This window comes from Budorcas taxicolor, chromosome 11 (assembly GCF_023091745.1).
Source record: "Budorcas taxicolor isolate Tak-1 chromosome 11, Takin1.1, whole genome shotgun sequence".
Lineage (NCBI taxonomy): Eukaryota > Metazoa > Chordata > Mammalia > Artiodactyla > Bovidae > Budorcas > Budorcas taxicolor.
This window is the reverse complement of record NC_068920.1, coordinates 38,871,344-38,885,767: the sequence shown is the minus strand read 5'-3', so window position 1 is coordinate 38,885,767 and position 14,424 is coordinate 38,871,344.

Sequence of the window (14,424 nt, the reverse complement as noted above, 5' to 3'; positions counted from 1 at the left end):
ACAAAGACCCTGGTGTTTTTCATAGTGTGAAATGATCAATAACAACGACTGTTTACTCAGTATGCTTTTTTGGAATGTTTACTATGAAGCAGACAAGCTGAAGGTATGAGGTATACAAAGATAATGAGCAAAACACAGTCTGTGTATTTAAGAATTATGCAGAGGAAATAGTCAAGGGCACAGGGGATTAACTAAGGTACAATGGGATGTATGCTATCATAGTCAGTATAATAGTGGTCAATATAGCTAGTGAGCAATTAGTGGTTCTCTGCACTGGAATGTGATGGTGAGAATGGAATGGTACATATAGTGACATTTAGCTGATCTTGGAGGCGTGAGGAAAAGTGTTCCAGAAAGCAGAGTAAGAGGCAGAGAAAGATCATCTCTTTGACAAAAGTCACCTTCTAGCTAGACAAAAAGCCATGAGGCTTGTGATACTATTCAGACTTGAAAATAGGTAAGTATGACCTGTCTGGGAATGCAGGAACCATAAGAGACATGGATTCGATTCCTGGGTCAAGAAGATCCCCTGGAGAAGGGCATGGTAACCCACTCCAGTATTCTTGCCTGGAGAATCTCATAGACAAAGAAGCCTGGTGGGCGTAGGGTCGCAAAGAGTCAGACATGACTGAAGTGACTTGGCACAGTAAAAGTATGGTTTAAAAGACTTTTAATAATGCAGTTGCAATCAAAGAGATTTTCTTCCTTGACAAGCTTAGTTGTTCAGTCGTGGTCAACTCTTTGCAACCCTATGGTCTGTAGCCTGCCAGGCTTCTCTGTTGACAGGATTTTCTTGGCAAGAATATTGGAGTGGCTTGCCATTTCCTCCTCCAGGGGATCATCCCAACCCAAGGAGCAAACCCTTGTCTCCTTTGTCTCCTGCACTGCAGGTGGATTCTTTACCACTGAGCCATCAGGAAAGCCCTTTTCTTTCTTTAGTTAGACAGAAAATTCTTAACAATTTTGTCATTAGGAAAGACCCTAATGTTAGGAAAGATGAAGGCAAAAAGAGAAGAGGGTGGCAGAGGATGAGATGGTTAGGTAGTCTCACTGACTCAAAGGACATGAATTTCAGCAATCTCCAGGAGACAGTGAAGAACAAGATAGCCTGGCTTGCTGCAGTCTATGGGGTTGAAAAGAGTTGGACATGACTTAGCTACTGAACAACAATATTTATCTTCTGGATCCATACATCTATCGATGGACACTGAGTTTACTTCCTTATGTTGGATATTGTAAATATACCCACATAGAAGTACATGTATTTTTTCAAATCAGTGCTTTTGTTTTCTTTGGAAAAATACCCAAACGTGAGTGAGATTGCTGGACTTATTAACCTCCATAGGCATGTGAGTCAATTTCTTCTAATAAATCTCTCCCTCTTCATACACACACACACACACACACACACACACACACACACACACACACATACACACAGCCCTCTTGATTTTCTTTCTCTGGAGAACCCTGACAAAGACATCATCTAATCTCTGTTCTTCCTTCCTTTTTTACTTGTATGATATCATCTTATTTCCTTTGTTGGCTTATTAGCTACAACTCTTTGTTTTGTGATTTTAGTGGTTGCCTTAGAAATTATTACACACATAACTGATCACAGTCTACCTTTAAAGGATAGGCACTCTGCATATAACATAAGAACCACATGGTATTATATTTATTTTTCTTCACTTCTAATCTTTGTAATGTTTTCATTCACTTTACTTTTATATAAACTATATATCCTGCACTACATTTAAATAATAAGAGAAAATTACATATATAAAATTATATTTTTTCTGTTTGTTTCATTTATGAGTTTCTATTGCTTTTTCTTCAAATTCACCATCTTTTCTGATCTAATACTATCGTGCAGAGTATTTTTTTTAATCTCAGGCTTTGCAGTTTTCATGTTCAGAAGTTTGATTAGGGACGTTTTTATACTTTCCATGTCTCTAGTTAAGTTTTGAGTATACATATATAATAGAGTTATAATAATTGTTTTCATGTCTTTGTTAATTCGAACATCTGTGTCAAGTCTGGGTCAGTTTTGATTGGATGACATATGGCTCCATTAGAGATGATATTTTCCTACCTTTCTAAACTCCCTATTCAGTCTCTTCAACTCAGAGTGTTTGGATTCTTCCTCCCTGAGTTATATCTGGAAGGTATATCTACCTTTCTCCCAAGGTAGAAAGCTGGGCATTTTTATATAGTTGACCAGGGAAGAAACACACTGTAAAAAGGTCATTGGAGTAGGATATGAAGGAAGTGAGAGAGTAGATATCTAGAATACCTAGAATGGAACCATCCAGCCAAAGAAAGGAGAAAAGCTCTGAAGAGGGAATAAAGAAAATTTTAAAAAATAGTCACCTATAATAAAACTTAAGTATTGCACTAGTGTATTTGTTACAGGGCAGGGATGCTCAAAATAGTAATTGCACATTCCTTAAGATGACTTAGATTTGAGTTTATTCTCAGCTAAGATGGAAGTAGTCCTTTAAAAGTGTGGAACCAGGGAGCTGGATGCAGGCTACTATTCTGGAAAAAATGCCACTAGATACATTATTCATAGTAGCTCAGTTGACAAGTCGGATTATTTCAGTTGAGATACATAGGTTTTTTTGCTTCCTGTGTGGGAAAAACATTCATTGAGATGGATTTTTTTTTTAATGGTGATTGCTTTCCTGATATAAAAGGAGACATAAATCTGCATTTCCCCTAATGCCCAAGTTTATATGTTAAATTCCAGGGAAGCAGCATTAACTTACAACCATCTGCTTGAGTATTATTGGTGTTAAGTCAAAATGACAGACAAAGAAGATTAAGGACAAATAAGTGGATGAGAAAATCTTCCTTTATCAATATCTGGGGCCCAAGAGCTTATAACTGAAACGTTGCACTAGAGGATCTGAAAAATAGCACCATGACTAATAATCAGAACAATTCAGAAGCAAGAGAGAAGGGATAAATGTCAACTCAAACTCTTACTCTATTTTCTTCAAGAGGGAACAGGGGGACAGTCAACATGGTCCAGTCTCGCTGTGCAAGACCTCTGCTGTGTCCACCCTGACTCCTTGCCTTTTGGTTTCAGTTCTAACATGGAACAGCTCCCTCTTCATTGATTGATTCACTCAAAAAACAGTTACTGAGTGCCTACTAAATATGCTTCTGATGGTGTGCTTGGTCCTGGGGGCACCCTTGGTCACCAAGAGTCACAGTTCCTGGAGCCATGAATTTTTCTGTCAGGCGGAAGAGACATGCATTAAGAAGGGAGCTCTATGAAAGAGAAGTTCCAGATTACCTGGGAATGTATAACAGAGAACACAGGCTTCCCAGGTGGCTCAGCGGTAAAGAACACTGTCAATATTCATACAGCCAGTGCAGGAGAAGCAAGAGACAAAGTTTTGATCCCTGGAGGAGGAAATGGCAGCCCACTCCAGGATTCTTGCCTGGAGAATCCCATGACAGAAGAGCCTGACAGGTTACAGTCCACAGGGTCACAAAGAGGTGGACACAACTGAAGCAGAAAGTATACACACACAGACACACACCAGAGAACGCAACTCAGTGGACGAGGTGCTGGATACTGTTGTCCTGGGGGCGGTACTGAGACCTTTTCAGCTGAGACCCAGAGAAGAGTGAGATGTGCACCTCAAAGGTTCTTGTCTTGGGTTGGATATCAGGAGGACCCCTGGCAGAGGCTAAGTGCTGGATCTGATAAATGACAGCTTGTCTTGCATCTGAGGCTTTTCACTACCCCAGTACCTTATCAAGGCACATCTGTTACTGAAAGGTGTTGGATCTGGCTGCCTGCCACTCAAATGCCAATAAACCAGCCAGATTGGTGGAAAGTAAATTTTGCTTTATTTCAGATGCTGGCAACTGGAGCGGAGGGCAGACCTCTGTCCAAAGGCCAACTCCCCCCATTGACAATCAGAGGGGAAGAAATTTATAGACAGAGGGAGAGGGCTACATGCAAAAACAGCATAGTCATCTCTGGCAGACATTTTGAAATTGATCCTCAATGGTCAGACCAGCATCATCTTGGTTGTTTTCAGTTCAGTTCAGTTCAGTCGCTCAGTTGTGTCCGACTCTTTGCGACCCCATGAATTGCAGCACACCAGGCCTCCCTGTCCATCACCAACTCCACAGCTAATCTTCAGTTCCAGGGTCGGTTTGTTTCCATTTCTTTGAGGCCAGTTTTTGGAACTGCGGCAGCTTAAGTCACGGCTATAGTCTGGTCATCATGTAATTATTAATGACTTCTTCCACCTGGTGGGGGATTTCAGTATCTATAAGGTAGCTCATAGGAAATGGCTCAGAATATTATCTATAGCCCTTGTGAAGGAACTAAATGTGCTTAACTATGTTTGATGACTACATTATCATCATTTAGTTTCCTTGGAATGTTTCCCTGGACTGTTTCCCTTTGTTTCTGCATGTTCTTATTTCTCTGATTAAACTTATTCTTTGATTAAAGCTTTCCACAGATGAAAGGAGGCAGAGGACATAGATGGAGGACCATAGGGTCCTGCTGTTTCATACTCACTTCCCCTGGCCCACCTCTAAAATAGGGACTTCCCACCACATGACTTTAGACACTTGTAATTTCTATTAATGCTTACCGAATAAGTGCTTATCTCAACAGTAATTAAATACATTTTTGTAGTGATCTTGTGCCTCCGTTAAAATGGAAACTCCATGAAAGAAGGAACAAGCTTTGTTGTTTTACTGTTTTACTCCCAGAACCGATTAGATCTGCATGGTAGAAGAACAGATATTCTTTAATTTTAGAAATAGATAATACCACCCAAATAGTTTTATGGACACTACTATATTGCATAGAAGGTGTCACTCTCTTCTAAACCATTCATGTCTTCCTTCTTGGAATCCAGCATTTGGGACTCTCCTTGGACACTTAACTCTGATTCTCTGTGGTCATTAGTTACCTTTTTATATCAACAATAAGCATAACTAAAGAGCTTCCCAGATGGCACTAGTGGTAAAGAACCTCCCCGCCAATGCAGGAGATGGTAGAGATGCGGGTTCTATCCCTGGGTCAAGAAGATCCCCTGGAGGAGGATATGGCATCCTACTCTAGTATTCTTTCCTAGAGAATCCCAAGGGCAGAGGAGCCTGGCAGGCTGCAGTCCATAGGGTCACAAAGAGTCAGACGTGACTGAAGTGATTTAGCACACATCTAAGTAAAACTAATCCTGGATCTTGGGTCTCTTGAATCCACACAGAGATTTCATTTTGTGGCAAGAATGAATCTACACAAAAGACATGGCCTGGCATTGGTAGAGAATCCACACACAAATTTAAAAATCAATGTCTTTGTACTGTTTCTCCCCTCCCTCCATTTAAGCCATCCTTTCATTACTTTTCTCATTCCAACATCTATCTTTGGAGAGACATAATGATTTGTAAATTTCAAAAAGTAAATAACTGGGAATTTTCTGGTTGGTCAGCAGATGGGAATCTGTGTATTCACTGCCCAGTGCCCAGGTTTGATCTCTGATTGGGGAACTAGGATCCTACAAGCTGTGCAGTGCAATCAAATTTTAAAAAATAAAATAAATCACATGTCTTCAATAAAGATAGATTGGTCCTTCAGGTCCAGGTTTTGAAAAACAAGGTATCTGACCTTCAGAAGGGGGGTGAGTGGGTGATGGGAAATGAGACATGTTTATGGTGAGAACATTTTCAAAAGTGAGATTACAACAGTAGTCAAGAGATGGTAGCAATCAAAGTATCCATCAAAAGTTGAATGGATAAAAAGGATGTGTAAATATGCACAACAGAATATTATTCAGCTGTGAGAAAGAAGGAAATCCTTTTGTGCTAACATGAAGGGACATTGAGGGGTCAGAGGAGACAACGTGGCGGAGTAGAAGGACGTGCGCTCATCTGCGAGGACTTCAAAATTACAACTTGCCACTGAGCAACCACAGACAGGAGAATGTTGGACCCCACCAAAACCAGATATCCCACGTCCAAGGGCAAAGGAGAAGCCCCAGCAAAATGGTAGGAGGGGAGAAATCATGTCTAGAATCAAACCCCATACCCACAGAGAGGCTTGGAGGGCTCAAACAAAACCTTGTGTGCACCAGGAGACCCCACAGAGACTGAGTCAGACCTGCCTTTGAGTGTTTGAGTGTGTTCTGTGGAGGTCCAGGTCAACAGTGGCCTGACTCAGGGGCAGGAGCTCTGGGTGAAGCAGTTCTGTGTGTGGCATAAGACCTCTCGGAGGATGTCGTCGATAACCCCACTATAGAGCTGCCAAAACTTACACAGGACTGGGGAAACAGACTCTTGGAGGACACAAACAAAACCTTGTGTGCACCAGGACCCAGGACAAAGGAGTAGTGATCCCACAAGAGACTGACCCAAACTTGCCTATGAGTGTCCAGGAGTCTCCAACAGCAGTGTGGATTGGTGGTGGCCTGCTGTAGGGTCAGGGGCACTGAGTACAGCAGTGTGTGCATGGGACCTTCTGTAGGAGGTTGCCATTATCTTCAGTACCTCCACCATAGTTTGGCCTGGGTAAACAGGGAGGAAACACAGCTCCATCCATCAACAAAAAGTTGGATTAAAGATTTAGTGAGCATGGCCCTGCCCATCAGAACAAGACCCAGTTTCCTCCACTGTCAGTCTCTTCCATCAGGAAGCTCCCATAAGCCTCTTATCCTTATCCCTCAGAGGGCAGATAGAATGAAAACCACAATCACAGAAAACTAGTTAAACTGATCATATGGACCACAGCCTGTTTAACTCAATGAAACTATGAGCCATGCTGTGTAGGGCCACCCAAGACGGGAGGGCCATGGTGGATAGTTCTGACAAAATGTGATCCACTGGAGAAGGGAATGGTAAACCACTTCAGTATTCTTGCCTTGAGAACCCCATGAACAGTATGAAAAGGCAAAGAGATAAGACACTGAAAAATGAACTCCTCAGGTTGGTAGGTGCCCGATATGCGACTGGAAAAGAGTGGAGAAACAACTCCAGAAAGAATAAAGAGATGGAGCCAAAGCAAAAACACCACCCCATTGTGGATTTGACTGGTGATGGAAGTAGTCTGATGTTATAAAGAACAATATTGCATAGGAACCTGGAACGTTAGGTCCATGAATCAAGGTAAATTGGAAGTGGTCAAACAGGAGATGGCAAGAGTGAACATTGAACTAAAATGGACTGGAATGGGGGATTTTAACTCAGATGACCATTACTTCTACCACTGTGGGTACGAATCCCTTAGAAGAAATGGAGTAGCCCTCATAGCCAATGAAAGAGTCTGAAATACAATTCTTGGGTGCAGTCTCAAAAATGACAGAGTGATCTCTGTTCGTTTCCAAGGCAAACCATTCAATATCACAGTAATCCAAGTCTATGCCCCAACTAGTAATGCTGAAGAAGCTGAAGTTGAACAGTTCTATGAAGACCTACAAGACCTTCTAGAACCAACATCCCAATAAGATGTCTTTTTCATTATAGGGGACTGGAGTGCAAAAGTAGGAAATCAAGAGATACCTGGAGTTAACAGGCAAGTTTGGCCTTGGAGTACAAAATGAAGCAGGGCAAAGGCTAACAAAGTTTTGCCAAGAGAAGGCACTGGTCATAGCAAACACCCTCTTCCAACAACACAAGAGAAGACTTTACACATGGACATCACCAGATGGTCAATATTGAAATCAGATTGATTGTATTCTGTGCAGCCAAAGATGGAGAAGCTCCATACAGTCAGCAGAAACAAGACCGGGAGCTGACTGTGGCTCAAATCATGAACTCCTTATTGCCAAATTCAGACTTAAATTGAAGAAAGTAGGGAAAACCACTAGGCCATTCAGGTATGACCTAAATCAAATCCCTTATGATTATACAGTGGAAGGGACAAACAGAGTCAAGGGATTAGATCTGATTGACAGAGTGTCTGAAGAACTATGGATGGAGGTTCATGGCATTGTATAGGACACAGTGATCAAGACCATCCCCCAGAAAAAGAAATGCAAAGTGGTTGTCTGAGGAGGCCTTACAAATAGCTGAGAAAAGAAAAGAAGCTAAAGGCAAAGGAGAAAGGAAAGATATATCCATCTGAATGCAGAGTACCAAAGAATAGCAAGGAGAGATAAAAAAGCCTTCCTCAGTGATCAATGCAAAGAAATAGAGGAAGACAATGGAATGGGAAAGACTAGAGATCTCTTCAAGAAAATTATAGATACCAACGATGGGCACAATAAAGGACAGAAATGGTATGGACCTAACAGAAGCAGAGGATATTAAGAAGAGGTGGCGAGAATACATAGAAGAACTATACAGAAAAGATCTTCATGACCCAGATAATCACGATGGTGTGATCACCCACCTAGAGCCAGACATCCTGGAGTGTGAAGTCAGGCGGGCCTTAGGAAGCATCACTACGAACAAAGCTAGTAGAGGTGATGGAATTCCAGTTGAGCTATTTCAAATCCTGAAAGATGATGCTGTGAAAGTGCTGCACTCAATATGCCAGCACATTTGGAAAACTCAGCAGCGGCCACAGGACTGGAAAAGGTCAGTTTTCATTCCAATCCCAAAAAAGGGCAATGCCAAAGAATGCTCAAACTACTGCACAATTGCACTCATCTCACATGCTAGTAAAGTAATGCTCAAAATTCTCTAAGCCAGGCTTCAACAGTACATCGACCATGAAATTCCAGATGTTCAAGCTGGATTTAGAAAAGGCAGAGGAACCAGAGACCAAATGGCCAACATCCATTGGATCATCAAAAGAGCAAGAGACTTCCAGAAAAATATCTACTTCTGCTGCATTGACTATGCCAAAGCCTTTGACTGTGTGGATCACAACAAACTGTGGAAAATTATGAAAGAGATGGGAATATCAGACCACCTGACCTGCCTCCTGAGAAATCTGTATGCAGGTCAATAAGAAACAGTTAGAACTGGACATGGAACAACGGACTGGCTCCAAATTGGGAAAGGAGTATGTCAAGGCTGTATATTGTCACCCTGCTTATTTAACTTATATTCAGAGTACATCATGAGAAATGCAGGGCTGGAAGAAGCAGAAGCTGGAATCAAGATTGCTGGGAGAAATATCAATAACCTCAGATATGCAGATGATACCACCCTTATGGCAGAAAGTGAAGAAGAACTACAGAGCCTCTTGAAGAAAGTGAAAGAGGAGAGTAAAGAAGCTGACTTAAAACTGAACATTCAGAAAACAAAGATCATGGCATCCAGTCCCATCACTTCATGGCAAATAGGTGGGGAAACAATGGAAACAGTGAGAGGCTTTATTTTTGGGAACTCCAAAATCACTGCAGATTGTGATTGCACCCATGAAATTAAAAGACGCTTGCTCCTTGGAAGAAAAGCTATGACCAACCTAGACAACATACTGAAAAGCAGAGACATTACTTTATCAGCAAAGGTCTATCTAGTCAACGTTATGGTTTTTCTAGTAGTCGTGTATGAATGTGAGAATTGGACTATAAAGAAAGCTGAGTGCTGAAGAACTGATGCTTTTGAACTGTGGTGTTGGAGAAGACTCTTGAAAGTCCCTTGGACTGCAAGGAGACCCAACAAGTCAATTCTAAAGGAAATCAGCCCTGAATATTCATTGGAAGGACTGATGCTGCAGCTGAAACTCCAATACTTTGGCCACCTGATGCAAAGAACTGACACACTGGAAGATCCTGATGCTGGAAAAGATTGAAGGCAGAAGGAGAAGGGGACAACAGAGAATGAGATGGTTAGATATCATTATTGACTCAATGGACATTAGTCTGAGTAAACTCCAGGGGTTGGTGATGGACAGGGAGGCCTGGCATGCTGCAGTCCATGGGGTCACAAAGAATCAGACACGACTGAGTGACTGAATTGAACTGAGGGCATTCTGCTTTGTGAAATAAGCCAGAGAGAGACAACTATTGCATGATATCATTATATATGGAATATTAAAGAAAGAAAAGGTCAAACTGATAGAAACAGAGAGTAGAAAAGGGATTGCCAAGGCTGGAAGCTGGTGGAAATAGAGAGAGGTTGGTAAAAACGTAGAAACTTTTAGTGATAAGATGAATAAGATCTGAACCTCTAACATATAACATGGTGACTGTAATTGAAATCTAACATTGTATTATATAATAGAAATTTACTAAGAGAATGTAAGTTAAATGTTCTCACCAAAAAACAAACAAACAAACAAAAACAAACCAGAGATAAATATATAAAGCAAGGAATGTGTTAATTAACTCAATGGAAGAAAATCCTTTCACAATGTATGTTAAATCACCATGATGTACACTTAAAATATCTTATAATTTTGTGTGTCAGTTATACCTCAATAAGTCTGAAATTAAAAAATGGGATCTCATGATTGAAAAAGCACAATTATTGTGTTGACAGGATAGAACATTTAAAATAGAGATTATATTGGAAATTCTGGGAACATTTCTTTTTGGGACTGCTCTGCAATAGTCTTATTTTTTAGGAGACTTGCCTGAAATGACTGTGTTTATTGACACATACCCTTTTCTTCCCCTTTATTATACATATAATTTCTCCCCTTTGTCCGTGAAAACATATTTGAAACAGTGTTCTGTGTGGGTTAAATATTTGTTCGTTGATTTAGTCCACAAGTTTTTAATGAGATTCTACTAGGAGTTGAGCAGTATAACTTCGCATGCGCTGCTGAATTTCTCTAAATCTCAGTATTCTTTTTTTAAATTTATTTCTCATTTATTTTATTTTTTGGCTCTGCTGGGTCTTCACTGCTGTGTGGCCTTTTCTCTAGTTGCGGTGAGCAGGGGCTCCTCTCTAGTTTTGGTGCAAGAGCTTCTCATTGCAGTGGCATCTCTTGTTGCGCAGCACAGGCTTTAGGGCGCGTGGGCTTCAGCAGCTGTGACTCCCGGGCTCTGGAGCACAGCCTCAACAGTTGTCATGCGCGGGCTTAGTTGCTCCGAGGCATGTGGGAACTTCCTGGACCAGGGATCGAACCAGTGCCTCCTGCATTGGCAGGCAAATTCTCTACCGCTGAGCCATAAGGGAATCCCCAATCTCAGTATTCTTACTGACAGAAAATTATTGTTGTGGAGCTGTAATGGAACAAGGCATGTGGGACACTAGACATAGTTCCAGTTGTGCGAAGACTATCTGATCCACGCTAGGATCCCATAGATGCTTAACCACAAAAAGCAAAAATCCTCGACTTTAATTTTGTAAAACTTTAGAGCTGTAAACCAGGCCAGGACAAAGCGTTAAGGTTTATGCTTTAAAAATTATATGTGAGCTTCTCTTTTTCTATTTTTGTGCTCTCCTTCAGGAAGTTATGTGAGGTAATTGAAGAGAGTGTGCTTTGATGTTTTTAAAAAAGCTAAGAAGACAATTAATAAAAAGCTCTAGGATTTAATTCTTGGTCTTAAATAGTAATCTGAGATTTTAAAATCTGGAAATAAAAAAGCAAGCATATGGTGTTTTAAAGTACAGTCAGCAAATAGCGTTATTCTAGTTTCTGATCAATATCTGGGCCCAGTAGCTGCTGCTAGGTTTTTAATCACCAATAAGTTAAGCTTCCAAAAATTACATCTCTTCTCAATAATTCAATAAAATGAGATTATTTTTTCCAAAGATATGATTGGTCCTTTCAGCAGAGGGGTGGAGAGAGCAGGAAAGTCTAGAAAATGAGTACCTTTCACTTGATACTGTTTAAAATCAGCTGGAGGGGAGAGTACCTAGTGTTTTGAAAAGAACCACTAGGAAGACATTGCAAGATCTGAGCAAACCCAGCCCGAGAAGCCCAGGGAAAGACATTTCTTTTTGGCAGGCCCTTAAATTGGTGAGTTTTAACAAGGGGGAAAAAATATGAAGAAACAAAAAATTCTAAGATGTTTGTTGGGAAAATAGGACATTTGAGTTGAATGGTTAGTTAAAGGGAATGATAAGGATGGCCGAGGCTGACACAGAGACTGCGGTTCTTAATTCACTTGTAGGGGACGTCTCTCCTTCCTCTTTGGGGTTGTAAGAACTAGGAGCAAGTTAGAGCCATTCTGTCTGACTCTTTATGCTGAATGCCACTGTGTAATTGATGAAGCGAACTGGATTTTTTTTTTTTTTTCCCTCTTGTTGAGTTTAGGGTGAAATCTATCAACTAATGCTTATCGACTTATGCTTAAAGGCATTGCAGAAACAGAATATTGGGTCTGGAATGCAACAAGGAAGAACAGTAGAACAATGAGAGATTGCAGTAAAATTACAGTTTCGGATCTGTCTGAAGCCCTCCGAGTTTCCTGTCAAAGTAACTGTGTGTCTAGCCAGTTTGTTCCTCCCATTTTTCTTTAACCCTCATGTGGTATGGCTGATTTCTTCTCAAAGGAATATGAATAGATTCATTTGCTGAAGATTCTGCATGTGCTTCATGTTGGCCATTACTATTCCTGAGGGCAACATTGTCAATAGGAATCTCAGCTACACGATCAGATGTGGAGAGTCGGATGAGCTCAGAGCCTGCAGGACGTGAATTTGGAAAGGAAGCAGGGGATTTTGTATCCCTTTTTCAAAGCCATTTTATTTTGCCCAAGGTTCTTTTTATCCTAGAGTTTAAGAGCTGGGGGGAGGAAATAAAATGTTCACTGTGAGGGTATGGACAAAACTATTCCCCACTTGACAAGGGTTTGCGGACCTGGTGTCCTATCATGATGCCAGTAGGGGTCCTGAGGTTTTAGCGTCCCCTCTGGGGCTTACATTTTCCTGTATGCTCTTGAGACAATGCTTACCTTGATAATCTGCAGAGGTCTGGGCTCTTTGATTGCTTCCTTAGGAAGAGATCCTAAGGTAGAGAGGATAGGACTACCCCAGGCAAAGAAAGAGGCAAATGTGCCTCAAGCCAGAGTTGGACAATGTTGTCTGGTACTTGTATTGAGTAGGTGGGGACTCTTGTCCTGAGAATGAGAAGTACTGAGAGCTGGGAATTAAAATAGTCATTCTTACATGAAATTTGTACTGCCTTTTGCCTGGGAAAAGTGGTTTGGAGAGAATGTGGGATATATTAATTTCAAACTCATTACTTAGAAGTTCAGAAGTGGAGAGATAGTTGAATTGGGAATTATGTGACAGCTGACACACCAAAAGTTAAGACAAATGATTTAAGACAGTATTAAAGCAGACTTCTATGGCTTACAATCTTCCCATTGCCTTAGATTTGTCAATTTGCTTCAAGCTGAACTGCTTGGAATAAATTGACTCGAAGGTTATTATTCTCAACAGACAACTCAGCCCCCTTTTTACATGGCTTAGGAGCTATTGAGTTGAATTGATTGCTCTCTTGCTGGTTTGGTTCTGCAGCAGAAAATATTCTTTGCTTCCTTTTCCCACCTTCACTTCCTCTCTTTTCCTCTATCCCTGTCTTCCTTATGCTTCTTGTCTTAAGTGGGTCAAAAAAAAAAGACTGTTTTCTTCTCTAGCATCATATTGAACGACGACAGGAAAATCTAAAGGGTGTTCTGTGCATTTCTGTTTGACAGCCAACCTCAGCTGATCACTAGTTTTCTTTGTGGCTGTGAATATTTCTCCTGTAGAGAAGGCAAGGATCTCATTAACACTTAACTAACTTATAAAGGTTATCTCTCCGGAGACCTGGATTGGGGTTATTTGAGCTCCCACATTATTATTATTTTTTTTCTTGATTGCCACTTTGTTGAAGCTCTTGCAGGGTCCTTCTTTATGCATATAGAAAACAAAAATACCATATCCTTAATACAAGGATGCCAGAATCATCCAAATTGCTTCACTAGGGTACAGATGTGGTTTACAACATGTTAGTATGAGTATTATCACTGCCTGATGCACATCAAGCTTCTGCAGCTGCTGACGCAGAAAAAAAAATCGCTATGAAGAGCATGGTTTAAGCTCATTAAATTTGCAGAACACTCAGTGAGCAAGAAGAGACTCAAGAAATGGAGAGAAAATTCCCAAGGTGTCTCCTGGGTCTCAGACCTGTGGCTGACACACATTCAGGCCAGTGCTAGGCACAGATCAGGGGTAGAGATGTGAGTTGCTCCCTGTGTGTGGTGAGATTTCAGGGCTATGAGTAGAGTCTTTTGCAGAAAAATCTAACTCAGCTCCAGCGAGGCACCCCCCCCCCCGCCCCTTAATGACAAAGTCCCAAGGGAAGGGACTCATGAACTCAGTAGAGGCCTACCATACAGCTTGTAGTTTGTAAATGTTTATATGAATGAATGGGTGTAAAATTTTCACAAATTTCACAAATAATCTGTAACAACTTCTATATTAAAATATAGATAATACATATTACAAAAGTAACATACCGCTGATACATAATTAGAAAATGAATATATCATCAAGTGATCTCAAATAAAAAGTAGAGGAAAAATTCCTCCTAATATCACTATGCGTAGTACAATA